Genomic DNA, 14,305 nt, shown 5'->3' on the forward strand with positions numbered 1-14,305 from the left:
ACCACATCATGACGATGTGGTTGGGTTTATTGATAATATCACTGTAGGAGAAACCAGGAAGGTTTCTGATGCACGAATCACTAGCATACATTTTCCTGTTTTGCGTTACTTTGCATTATTTTCTAGTCGTTGTTTAATTGGACACGGAAATTCTGGAAACCTTAGTATCCCTGATTTAATTATTCTGCTCCAAGGTTTATATAGTGATAACACTTTTAGTTTGGGCGGTATTATTGCTAGACGGTTAAATATGAACCATACTAAGGGCCCCATCTTTGGAGGCATTTATGCCACACGCCTAGCCGCACATTTTAACATACCTATTAGGCATGCTGAGAAGGAAGAAAAAGTGCTACCCCATGTTTATCTAGATCATAAAAGTATGGTGGCACATGATTTTATTGTTAAAAATAGGGCAGGGGAGCTTAGATATCAATTGTTCTTTAATAAACATCATCCTGAGACTATTACCTTGCCCGCTCCTTTGTTTGATTTGACTGTAGGCACGTACCTTGTTCCGTTGATGGCTATTCACGCCTACCGGAACCCTGCACCAGTCGAGGAGTCAGAACAGGAACCACAAGATGAGCCTCCGCGACAATCTGTTTATTCTTGGGATCCAAAGATGACTGTCAGCCAGTGGCAGTCAGAGTCTTCTTCTTCATCACAGTATGACCCCAACTATTCCTCTTCATCATAGTACGACCCCAACAACTATTATTATGGTTATCCGCCAGGCCAGCCGTGTCCATAGACCAACTTAGGCCAAAAGCCTAAGCTTGGGGGAGTACGTATTTCTCACCGACATTACATTTATGTTCACACACACTCATTGCTAGATGTCGGTGCTCATACTTTTTCATTGTAATATCCATGCTAGTTTAGTTTCCTTTTCCTGCTTTCTTCTTGTGTGTTCGCTAAACCTTAAGAAAACAAAAAAATTAGTAGTAGTTTATTTTTCTGCTGTAGTAGTAATAACTAAAAAGAAAACCCCACAAATATTTCCCGTTCTTCTTTTGCTTGTTGGGAGCTTTCCCGTGTAAATAGTTTTATTTCTTTTCTTTTATTTGGGAGTCAGTAGGAGAAGACCATAATTAAATTGTTGAAGTGGCTCTTATATGCATTATTGTTGATTTAACCAAGAGCCCATATTGCCTTGTCTTCTCCTGTTTATTGAATGCTCGCAGATTCCAGCTTAGTCCAATGCACGTGCACTCTTATTATTATTCACACCGTTTGGTCGTGCAAGTGAAAGGCAATTATGATGATATATGATGGACTGAGTGAGATAAGAAAAGCTGGTATGAACTCGACCTCTTTTGTTTTTGTAAATATGATGAGTCCCTCGTTCTTGATTCAGCTTATTATGAATAAACATGTTTGCAATGACAATTAGAGATCGTAGTTGCTTGTGCCATGCTTGATTAGCTATGAGTTATAATGATTTACCTTGTATGCCAACATGCTATTGAGATGATTATGATGTGGTATGATGGGGTGGTATCCTCCTTTGAACGATTTAAGTGACTTGACTTGGCACATGTTCACGCATGTAGTTGAAACAAATCAACATAGCCTTCATGATATTTATGTTCATGGTGGATTATATCCTACTCATGCTTGCATCCAATGTTTATTAATTTTAATGCATGTACATGGCTGTTGTCGCTCTCTAGTTGGTCGCTTCCCAGTCTTTTGCTAGCCTTCACTTGTACTAAGCGGGAATACTGCTTGTGCATCCAAATCCTTAAATCCCAAAGTTATTCCAGATGAGTCCACTATACCTTCCTATATGCGGTATCTACCTGCCGTTCCAAGTAAATTTGTATGTGCCAAACTCTAAACCTTCAAATATTCATTCTGTTTTGTATGCTCGAATAGCTCATGTATCAACAAAGGCTGTCCTTATCTTCCGGGTTAGGCGGGTTATTCTCAAGAGGAGTGGACTCCGCTCCTCACTCACGAGAAAATGGCTGGTCACCGGGATGCCCAGTCCCATGCTTTATGCAAACTAAATCAAAATTAATTACAAACAAAACTCCCCCTGGGACCTGATGTATGTTGGAGGCACTCGTTATTTCGAGCAAGCCATGGATTGATGCTTGTTGGTGGAGGGGGAGTATAAACTTTACCATTCTGTTTGGGAACCGCCTATAATGTGTTTAGCATGGAAGATATCGCCATCTCTTAGTTGTTATGTTGACAATGAAAGTATGCTGCTCAAAATACAATTTATCTCTATTTCAAAACCGAGCTCTGGCACCTCTACAAATCCCTGCTTCCCTTTGCGAAGGGCCTATCCATTTACTTTTATGTTGAGTCATCACCCTCTTATTAAAAAGCACTAGCTGGAGAGCACAGCTGTCATTTGCATTCATCACTATTAATTTATGTTGGGTATGACTATGATTGGATCTCTTTTACCATGAATTACAATGTCTAGTCAGTCCTTGATCTTTAAAAGTGCTCTGCATTTATGTTTTGCGGTCTCAGAAAGGGATAGCGAGATACCATCTTGTTATATCACACTATGATTGTTTTGAGAAGTGTTGTCATCCGAGATTTATTATTATGACTTGCTAGTTGATTATGCTATTGATATGAGTAATTGTGAGATCTGAGAATTATTGCAAATGTGGTTAGTTATGATTTATGCTGAAAACTTGAATGCTGGCTTGACATAGTTACAACAACAAGAGCAAACAGAGTTTGTAAAAGTTTTTCTTTCTTTCTTTCAGTTTGTCAACTGAATTGCTTGAGGACAAGAAAGGGTTCAAGCTTGGGGGAGTTGATACGTCTCTGTCATATCTACTTTTCCAAACACTTTTGCCCTTGTTTTGGACTCTATCTTGTATGATTTGAATGGAACTAACCCGGACTGACGCTATTTTCAACAGAATTACCATGATGTTGTTTTATGTGCAGAAAACAAATATTCTCGGAATGACCTGAAACTCCACGGGAGGTCTTAGAAAAAATAATAAAAAATCCTCGCCAAATATGAAGACCAGGGGGCCCACACCCTTTCCACGAGGGTGGGGGGCGCGCCCCAGCGCGCCCCCTACCTCATGGGCCCCCTGGATGCCCTCCGACGCCAACTCCAACTCTATATATTTGCTTTCGGAGAGAAAAAAATCAGAGAGAAGAAATCATCGCATTTTACGATACGGAGCCGCCGCCAAGCCCTAAAACCTCTCGGGAGGGCTGATCTGAAGTCTGTTCGGGGCTCCGGAGAGGGGGATTCGTCGCCGTCGTCATCATCAACCATCCTCCATCACCAATTTCATGATGGTCACCACCGTGCATGAGTAATTCCATCGTAGGCTTGCTAGATGGTGATGAGTTGGATGAGATTTATCATGTAATCGAGTTAGTTTTGTTAGGGTTTCATCCCTAGTATCCATTATGTTCTGAGATATATGTTGCTATGACTTTGCTATGCTTAATGCTTGTCACAAGGGCCCATGTGCCATGATTTCAGATCTGAACCTATTATGTTTTCATCAATATATGAGAGTTCTAGATCCTATCTTGCAAGTCTATAGTCACCTATTATGTGTTATGATCCGTTAACCCCGAAGTGACAATAATCGAGATACTTACCGGTGATGACCATAGTTTGAGGAGTTCATGTATTCACTATGTGCTAATGCTTTGTTCCGGTTTTCTATTAAAAGGAGGCCTTAATATCCCTTAGTTTCCAATAGGACCCCGCTGCCACGGGAGGGTAGGACAAAAGATGTCATGCAAGTTCTTTTCCATAAGCACGTATGACTATATACGGAATACATGCCTACATTACATTGACGAACTGGAGCTAGTTCTGTGTCACCCTATGTTATGACTGTTACATGATGAACCGCATCCGGCATAATTATCCATCACTGATCCGGTGCCTACGAGTTTTCCATATACTGGTTCTCGCTTATTTACTTTCCCGCTGCTACTGTTACAATCACTACAAAATACCAAAAACATTACTTTTGTCGTCTTTACTTTTGTTGCCGCTACCACCACTATCATATTATGTTGCTACTAAACACTTTGCTACAGATACTAAGTTTCCAGGTGTGGTTGAATTGACAACTCAGCTGCTAATACTGGAGAATATTCTTTGGCTCCCCTTGTGTCGAATCAATAAATTTGGGTTGAATACTCTAGCCTCAAAAGCTGTTGCGATCCCCTATACTTGTGGGTTATCAAGGAAATTCCTAAGCAAAGAACTACTTGCAGTGGAATATGTACTCAGATGCACACATGACATAACATAAGCATGGACTTCATGATGAATTGGAAACAAACAGGGAGTACATAAAGCGTAAGCACAGGATAAAACAGGATGACGGCAAACAGACTAAAGAAATTGAACTGAGGAAATTGAGAAAGTATTCAGTCAAAGTCTTCAAACAGATATGAACAGGTACACAACACAGTAATGAAGAAATGAAAGGGTTGAGGAAACATAACTAGTTATCTCGGTGAAGACAAAGATTTGGTAGACCAGTTCCAATTGTTGTGATACGTCTGGTTAGAGCGGCTAGGTATTTAAACCTGAGGACACACAGTCCCGGACACACAGTCCTCACCGTATTCTCCTTGAACTAAGGTCACACAGACCTCGTCCAATCACTCGTGATAAGTCTTCAGGTGACTTCCAGACCTTCACAAACTCGGTCACACGACGATCAACAATTTCCTCTTGGATGCTCTAGACCATGACGCCTAACCGTCTGCAGGATGCACAGTCCTCAAAGGTAACATGCATCGGTTCCACATAGGAACAATCTCTTCAGCGATGCTCAATCACTTGGGTTCTTAGATGTTTGGTTTGGGGTTTTGGGGTTTTCCTCACTTGATGATTTTCGCTAAAAGTCCTCGGAGGATGGGATGCTCTCAATGACAAGTGTCAGTTTCTCGCGGAGCAGCCAACCAGCTAGTGGTTGTAGGGGGCGGCTATTTATAGCCTAGGGAGCAACTCGACATGATAAGACATAAATGCCCTTCAATGATATGACCGTTAGGTTGGTAAGATATTTTGGGACAACTGGCGCATAGCACAACAACGGTCGGAAATTTGAGGTTCAAATTCGTCAGGGTTATCATGTTCCTCACTTGTAGGCAATCCGCACTGGCGAATTCTTAATTCCTTAGTCAGAACAAATTCCTCAAAGAGCAGAAGAACTTCATCTCTGTCACTGAAGAAATTGACTGAACTGTATGAGATTTCCAATGGCTTCACTCGAAGGGATTGGTAGGTGTAGGATTTTGAGTTGAGCATCACCTGGAAACTTTTCCTTAGTTTTACCTCGACCCCCTTTAACAGTACGATGTTTCCTATGACTCAAGAAAGAGAAAATGAAACTACAAAAACAAAAGTCTTCATGCTTCATGTTCCTCGCATGAATATCGAGTCTCCACGGTCACACAAATTTCTTCACTTTCAAAGTCTTCAGAAATCCAAAGTCTTCAAAAGAAGACATTCATTTTTAGGGGTCGACTTTCTTTGAAATATCAAACTCCTCATAGACTTATAGACCTGTGTACACTCACAAACGCATCAGTCTCTTAACATATAAGTCTTCAATACACCAAAATCACTAAGGGGCACTAGATGCACTTACAAGCTTGAACCTCTTACGGAAAAATGAGAAGCAACACAACAAACGCATGAAAATAAAAACTGTAAGGAACCAGGAGGGTACCAACACTATGTAACTTTAAAAATTCATTTTTCATGTAGACAGGTAGTCGGATTTTTAATCCACCGTACTCTTTTCCCTTCTTCTAGGACGTGGGCATAAAAAACGATGGTTGGTCCAGACTTGCATTCAACACCAAATTGGGATTACCGAAAAAGGCTTTTGCCCCGCTTTATAAATAAAGCAAACCACCATAGCCAAATGGTAAAACATAAGTTCACCCACACACGCACATGCAGTCACACGACATAGAGTACATAGAGGTTCTACTGAGGGAATAACTCAACAAGCCCTGAAAAAGAAAAAACGACGGCGGGTCAACCGCAGTAGCATGCAAGGAGCTAATCCGGCTCGGGTGGTGGAGGAGGAAGCGGCGGCGCCAAGAGAAGAGCGATCAAGCGAAGGTCAGAGATGATGGTGGTGATGGCGTCTCGATCCTGGTGACGGCTAAGCCGCCGCCAGAGCTGCAAGTATCCACATAATTTGAACACATCATGAATAGCACGTCGGAGAGGAACCCGCTGAATGACAAGCTTATTACGCATAGTCCAGAGCGTCCACGTGAGCACCCCAATGAGAAGCCACCTAATGTGGCGGCCCGTCATGGGGGAGACCTGAACCTCGGTGAGGACATTTGGGAAGTTGGTATTACACTAGCTGCCACCGACAGCCTCACAGAGGCAGCCCCAGAGGAACTGGGCGGACACGGACGAGAAGAAGATGTGATTCGAGGTTTCTTCCGTCCCACATAGGGGGCAAATACTATCACCCGGACCCTGGAGTTTCACCACCTCCACGCTAGAGGGAAGCCGACCACGGATCCATTGCCACATGAAAATTCTGATCTTGAGGGGCAATCTGATGGTCCAGATATAGTCCAGGACGGCCGGGCTAGGAGAGGGCGCAATGGCCTGGTACAGGGATTTCGTGGAGAAGTGGATAGAGGGCTCGAGGCGCCAGGACAGCCGGTCGTGGGGCTGCGCCAAGTCAGGCTCATGTAGAGCCACGACATCAAGGAGCTCGTGTTAAGCGGCAGCCTCCAGGGGCCCAAACGGACGACGAAACGCGAGATGCCCAAAGTCAATAAGGGCCTTCTCGACGGAATTCCTAAGTTCAACCGCAATGGAGAAGAGGTCTGGGAACCTGGCAGCAAAGGGGAGGTACCCAGCCCAGCGGTTGAACCAAAACATCGTGGATGTCCCAGTTCCGATCGAGATGGAGATCCCAATGCGGAGGACCGGGAGAAGCTGAATGACGGACTGCCAGAACTGGGAGCCTCCTGTCCTAACGCCAAAGGCGAGGGGTTGTCCGCGCAGGTATTTGCGATGAACAATATGCAACCACAAGACACCATCATCATTTGCAATGTGCCAAAGCCATCTCATGAGGAGAGCCAGGTTCATGCACTTGGAGGACATGATTCCGAGACTACCTTGGTCCCTGGGCTTGCATATGTCGGTCCAGCCACTACACCACAACACTACATTCTCGACAGCCAGGTTGGTCGGAAATGCAGCTTCCACCAACAAACGGTCGGTTGGGAAAAACTATTGCCGACCGATCATGTTTGTTGGGGAAAGTCCAGACGGGAAAGCCCATTCCCGACCGACATGTCTTTCCCGACCGATTGCTTGACGACTAAGGGTTATTTTTCTCGACCAACAGTCTGTTGGGCCTTCCATGGGCCTTTCCCGACCAACAGTCTCTTGGGGCATTCATTGGCCTTTCCCGACCGACCATCTGATGGGTAATTCTTTCCCGATCAACATTTTGTTGGGCTTGGTGTTAGCCTTTCCTAACCGACTGTTAGGCAGGGTTTGTTTTGCTGACCAACAACCAGACCATGTTTACTTTTGCCAACCAATATTTGATCATCTCTCAAAAAAAACCAATATTTGATAAACATTTTGGTTGGGAAACCACAACCGTAGTTAACATATGGTACTAATTGTTGCGTACATATAATTCATGTGTTCTAAAGCATAATCACCAAGACAACATACATTAGGTGCATCAAACATTTTTTATTCCATTAACTAATTGTCACATACATACACTTCAGCCTATTCTAAGCACCAAAACACCATAGACCAGATTTACAGAAGGACAGCCAAAAAAATGAAAGTATGAGACATCCAGTTGACGCGGATCGCTGGCTTCATGGTTCATTATGAGTCCAATCCTTATGTTTGCGCACTACAGAAGTTAAAGAAGTCTCAATTATTGGAATGCTCAATTAATTTATGAAATTGAATGCAGGTAGAATTCACATGTGGACTGTGCACACACAACAACACAAAATGAGGAATACATGTGCCTAATCTATAAAAATAGCATTTCAGGAAATGAAGACCGACAATCAACTTCCAGCAGTAGCCATGAATGTGCCATAGAAGCCCTCTGCCCACTTTTTTCTATCCATTCGAAAGGAAATGCATCATTTACGTTGTACGATTGCCCATATTCCAAAACTTGTTCCAAAAAACATACAACTGAAAACTATATATATATATATAGTGTTACTATTCATCATCTAGGGTGCAGAATAAGTTATTCTTCAACCGAGGTAATATTATGATTATTTCATAATTAAATTACGTTTGGAATTCACATAGTTACATTCCTATTGATTCACTACATAAAATTTGACATAAGAAAATAAAAATATAGGTCATAATACAAGAAAATTTGCAGTTTATGTGTATTTTGGACTATGTTTTTACGTTTGTTATTTTACATAACATAAAATATTTTTTACGGCGATTATATATTTTCTTACGGTCTCTTTTTGCGTCGGAAATAAGACAAAACTTACGGAACGTAAAATTACGGTGCATTGATGGCAAAATCAGGGGGTGAAGAATAACTATTCCTCACCCAGGGTGACGAATAGCGCGACCCTATATATATATGTGACTCTTACAGCAGATGTACAGATTTCTAGTAGTTCATAGTGGATTTATCTTTGACTTTAATACACCATGATAATTGAAATTGCTAGTACTGGATGATATACTCTGTTGAATTTGGCTCAGAAGGGTACAAACTCTAGATTGCATAATCAAATCCATGAAAAAAATCCATCAAAATCAGGCATTTATAGCAAGTAGGCTGGGACCAATATACTATGCACCAAATAGTATTGAGATGCAATCATACATGCCATCGATTCAGCCTGCACTACAGTAGTTGTAGAGATAGAGAACAATGCAGAAGAATAATTAGAGTGCTCCATGCTGCATATAGTTCACGATAGTGGCAGCACTAAAAGTCAACTTACAAAAGTAGGTTCTTGAGTTTGGTATTCAAAGCTATTTTGTTTCCTAGCTGGACTTAAGTACCCTCATGTATGATATATCCTTGCTGTTGCTTCCAGATAAAAAAAAGCATGGAAACGGTTGCATGCCACTTGTGCAAAACAGAGAATAAAAACACAAAATACCTCATTTGCATTCAGTGTATAGAGAATAAAAGTAAGTTAATAATACGATGCCCCATTATAAATATAACAAAATGCAAAACTAAAATTCTACAAGGAGATCAAGTTCCATATCAGTATAACTCGGATTTGATGGGTAGGATACGGAGAGTAAATCAATCATTAAAGAACTCAACTATGGGTGTGTGTGAGGGGGGAGGCATCGATCGGTGCCACGATGTTGAGAACCATCAATATAACTCAGATTTAAGTTTTGTGCGGCTAAATTATGGTGTAAGATGCTACTCTGTCGATCTAAAGGTGGAGAGAGAAAGAGAACCAAGTTCATTTGGCAAAAAAAGAGCATAACAAAAGGTCACCTCCTTTTCTCATGCTCTGGTGTTTCAGGATAATTAGTAATCACAGGAGGAGATAAAAAGTAGCTCAGGAATGACATCCAAAACTTAAACTGCACAACCCATGCTGACTACACCACATCACTGCGACAGCAACAGTCACCACATGATATCTTGGTAATTAGTAATCGTAGGAAGACTTTGAAATTCCAAATTTCAAGGTAATCTCTAGAGGAACTAAATCATCACATAAAACACACATGTGGAGGTCTAGCCCAGATAACAGAACTACAAGGTTTAGTAAATTAGGATGAATTTAAAAAGGAAAACCAAGGAGGAACTAAGCCATCACGTAAAGCACATGTGTTTTAGATGTTCTATTTTCAGAACAGAATATAACTTATATCACTGACTTCAGCTAGTTGTGTTTGTACTGCTGAATGTTCTACCTATATTTACTTTCCACCAAAAATAAAATTGTGTGGATGAATATACTACAGTTTTAACTCAGCAGGATGGCTTACTTTCGAGGGCTGATGTGTAGGGTCTACATGATCATGATGTTTTGTTACACTAGACCTCAAAACACGTCCTTCATTCATGCATACAGGTGCATGGGAAGGTGCCTGCATAGATAGGTTAGTGCTGGAAGCTACATTTTCTTCTTGGCGGAGGAAATAAATGTGATGAAAGCCACATACCATTCTTTTCTTTTTTGGTATGTGGTTTGCTTCCGTATCTTGCTTCACAACAGTACTTTTTTCGCGTACCACTGCCCTCCGTCTCTCATTTTCTTGAAGGTTCCTACTTCTCATTAGTTCATACTCTGTTACTTTCAGTTGGTCCTCGATGACCCCACCATCTTAAACTTTTCCGATTGCGCTTGCCATTTTTCCTCCTGCAAAAGACACATTATATGAGTACATCGCTGAAAATACAACAGGAAACATTTAGCAGCTATGGAAATCAATGGAGAAATGTGCGCTGTAAGGTAAATGGCCCATAACTCAAAATCTGCACAACTCTACATTTATGCCATCTAGGACCCATATAAAATAAAGATCTGAAACTCAGTTGGTGTGCTTGAAACAAAATTGGATTACAATAACACATCAGAACATCCACAAAGATCCATATGAAACAATACACCTTCCACGCCGTAAATTGGATTGCAGTGAACTCATTAACAAGACAGAAGTACAAACCTTGGTACTCAGAGCACCTAGAAACACCTCCATGGCGTTCATTGCTAACGCTACTTGGACGATCATACGAGTAAGATTAACCACTTCCACCATGAGCTAATTCGACCTGAGAGATAACTTTTCAAACAAGAGTCACGAGAAAGCAGTCTTTACTTTCAATAAAAAAGGCAACATAAATTTAAGGCATGAATAAATATGTTTTAATCCTTACAGTGCCACGTAAATGAACTGCAACCTACATCATAGTTTCCTTACTTTGTACAAATTACACAAACATGGTAAAGAACTTCGTTAGTTTGTGCTATTGTCAATTATCTTTACATAATTGCCAAACCCACAAGAAAAGCTATTGCGAAAATCATTACAAAAAACTGAATATTTACATTGTAAAAGAGATCCTTAACCTCCCTCTCACGAATGGCCCAGGGAGGTTTAATAAAATAAAATTCATACTACCTATAGATGAATATTTGATGAAAAAGCGTGGTGCACTTTAAATTTTTTGATGCAAAGCATACTAGGTCGAATGGTGCAGAAAAACATTAGAAGCACAAAATGATATAGCAATATAAGAAAAATAAAATTGCCGGCGAAGTCATCATAAGAGAAGAGGAGCAAATTTCATACTCACAAATGTCTACTAGATTATATGTCTACCAGATTTTGTCGATTCAAGTACAGAATTGCTAGAAAACTATCTGCCATGACCTTACATCTATCTTTTCACTATAAGAATTAGTAATAAAATTTCGCAATTGTTCAATACACTCTAGAAAATGCACAAAATACCCTATTACAGGAACCATATCTTACGTTCTACTCAAGCTCGAGCTCCCAACCAAAGCGCTCCTTGCTGGATAGAAGTACTACCATCAGTTATGGCTGATCTGAATGGAAAAGGGAAAAGGAATAAATAAACAAATGATAGCACTGATGGGGGTAGTGGAGGATCTAGAACAACACTAAAGGGGGTGCCAGGCTTATACTCTCGTATTTAAACACAGATAGTACACACAACTTAACCTAACTACTATATAGTAAATATAATTTGCATTTTCAATGGGGGAGGGGGGGCATGGCGCCCATGGAACATCCATTGGATCCGCCCCTGGATGGGGGAGGGGGTAGAGAGGGAGACGGAGAGGGAAAAGAACACTCACCGCCTAGGGAGGGGAAACACTAGCAGTCAACGGCCAGATCCCCCTTGAACAGAACCGACGAGGGCAGATTGGAGGAGGCCCGTGGCGTGACGGCGGCGGTGGAGGCGCTTGGGTGATGAGAGAGTGCTAGTGTGCTCTCTCCCTAGTTACGCACCTCCCTCACTCACCCCCGGATCTGAGAAAGACAGCGGCGTCCACCATCGCGCCTTGGCCTCTCCGCGCCGGTGCAATTTATCTCTCCCTAGCGAACAAGGGGGAGAGCACACTAGCACTGGGGGGATAGCAGTGGGGGTGGAGGAGGATGAAGGGGACATGGCAGCAACCTCACTATCGCAGTGACGGCGTGCTGGCGAGTGGCGACGGCGCGCAGTTTGCTAGATCTAGCGGTCGGCGGCCGAGGGAGGGAGCGCCTGAGAGGATTTAGGTTTGGTGAGGTGGGGTGTGTGCGGTCGTGGCACAAGTAGGCCATATGGAAAAATATGAGGGAGGCCTGGCGCTAAGTTTTTGGCCCGCGCGCGCAGAGATGGGCCGGCCCAATTTGCAACTAGCAGTCGGTCGGCATTGATCACCGAGCAACGGTCAGATGGGAAAAGAAGCTTCCCCGACCAACAATCGGACATCAAATATCCAACTATTCCCTACCGACAGTTGGTCATGATACGCAAGTATTACCGACCGACAGTTCGATAGAACCTTTCCCGTCCAACAGTCTGTTGGCGAAACTGACTTTTCCCAACATACAACTGTAGGGAAATCTAGTGCGTGGTGTAGTGAGCGGACCATATGGTACTTTTGCTTATCGCCCTCGCCGGCCCAGTAGAACCGAGCTTTGACTGAACTAATCTCATGGTGAAGTGTCTCGGGGAGGTTGTAGAAGCTCATAATGAATAGGAGGAGACTAGAGAGGGACGAGTTGATGAGGATCGTACGGGCCGCCTTAGACAGCCATCGGCCCTGCTGATGTCTACTACACAACCTTCTTCTTGTAGACGTTGTTGGGCCTGCAAGTGCAGAGGTTTGTAGGACATTAGCAAATTTCCCTTAAGTGGATGACCTAAGGTTTATCAATCCGTGGGAGGTGTAGGATGAAGATGGTCTCTCTCAAACAACCCTGCAACCAAATAACAAAGAGTCTCTTGTGTCCCCAACACACCCAATACAATGGTAAATTGTATAGGTGCACTAGTTTGGCGAAGAGATGGTGATACAAGTGTAATATGTATAGTAGATAATGGCTTTTGTAATCTGCAAATAAAAAAACAGCAAGTAACTAATGATAAAAGTGAGCGTAAACGGTATTGCAATGCTAGGAATCAAAGCCTAGGGTTCATACTTTCACTAGTGGAAGTTCTCTCAACAATAATAACATAATTGGATCATATAACTATCCCTCAACATGCAACAAAGAGTCACTCCAAAGTCATTAATAGCGGAAAACAAATGAAGAGATTATTCTAGGGTACGAAACCACCTCAAAGTTATCCTTTCTAATCGATCTATTCAAGAGTCCGTAGTAAAATAACACGAAGCTATTCTTTCTGTTCAATCTATCATAGAGTTCGTACTAGAATAACACCTTAAGACACAAATCAACCAAAACCCTAATGTCACCTAGATACTCCAATGTCACCTCAAGTATCCGTGGGTATAATTATACGATATGCATCACACAATCTCAGATTCATCTATTCAACCAACACAAAGAACTTCAAAGAGTGCCCCAAAGTTTCTACCAGAGAGTCAAGACGAAAACGTGTGCCAACCCCTATGCATAAGTTCACGAGGTCACGGAACTCGCAAGTTGATCACCAAAACATACATCAAGTGGATCGCGTGATATCCCATTGTCACCATAGATAAGCACATGCAAAACATACATCAAGTGTTCTCAAATCCTTAAAGACTCAATCCGATAAGATAAATTCAATGGGAAAACTCAATTCATCACAAGAGAGTAGAGGGGGAGAAACGTCATAAGATCCAACTATAATAGCAAAGCTCGCGATACATCAAGATCATGCCACCTCAAGAACACGAGCGAGAGCGATCGAACACATAGCTACTGGTACATACCCTCAGCCCCGAGGGTGGACTACTCCCTCCTCGTCATGGAGAGCACCAGGATGATAAAGATGGCCACCGGAGAGGGATTGCCCCCCTCCGGCAGGGTGCCAGAACGGGTCTATATTGGTTTTCGGTGGCTACGGAGGTTTCTGGCAGCGAAACTCCCGATCTATTCTGCTCCTCGATGTTTTTAGGGTATATTGATATATATAGGCGAAAGAAGTCGGTCAGGGGAGCCACGAGGGGCCCATGAGGGTGGGGGCGCGCCCAGGGGGCAGGCGTGCCTCCCTGCCTCATGGCTACCTTGAAGCTTCCCTGACGTCTACTCCAAGTCTCCTGGATTGCTTTCGTTCCAAAAATAACTCTCCCGAAGGTTTCATTCCGTTTGGACTCCGTTTGATAT

The 14,305-nt window shown here is 42.5% G+C and overlaps 1 long non-coding RNA gene across 2 annotated transcripts; it reads right to left on the reverse strand.

The window, feature by feature from the left end:
- Positions 1 to 7,675: 7,675 nt before the first annotated feature.
- On the reverse strand, positions 7,676 to 12,280 carry LOC125524099. Of its 2 annotated transcripts, XR_007290544.1 has the most exons (6): positions 11,839 to 12,280; positions 11,492 to 11,565; positions 10,679 to 10,784; positions 10,175 to 10,371; positions 9,998 to 10,099; positions 7,676 to 7,895 (listed from the first exon to the last, which is right to left on the reverse strand). It is a non-coding gene; the product is annotated as an uncharacterized LOC125524099 (long non-coding RNA). The 2 variants fall into 2 exon arrangements; XR_007290543.1 differs by having other exon boundaries at positions 9,998 to 10,371.
- Between the last annotated feature and the right edge of the window lie 2,025 nt (positions 12,281 to 14,305).

Source organism: Triticum urartu, chromosome 7 (assembly GCF_003073215.2).
Source record: "Triticum urartu cultivar G1812 chromosome 7, Tu2.1, whole genome shotgun sequence".
Classification (NCBI taxonomy): domain Eukaryota; kingdom Viridiplantae; phylum Streptophyta; class Magnoliopsida; order Poales; family Poaceae; genus Triticum; species Triticum urartu.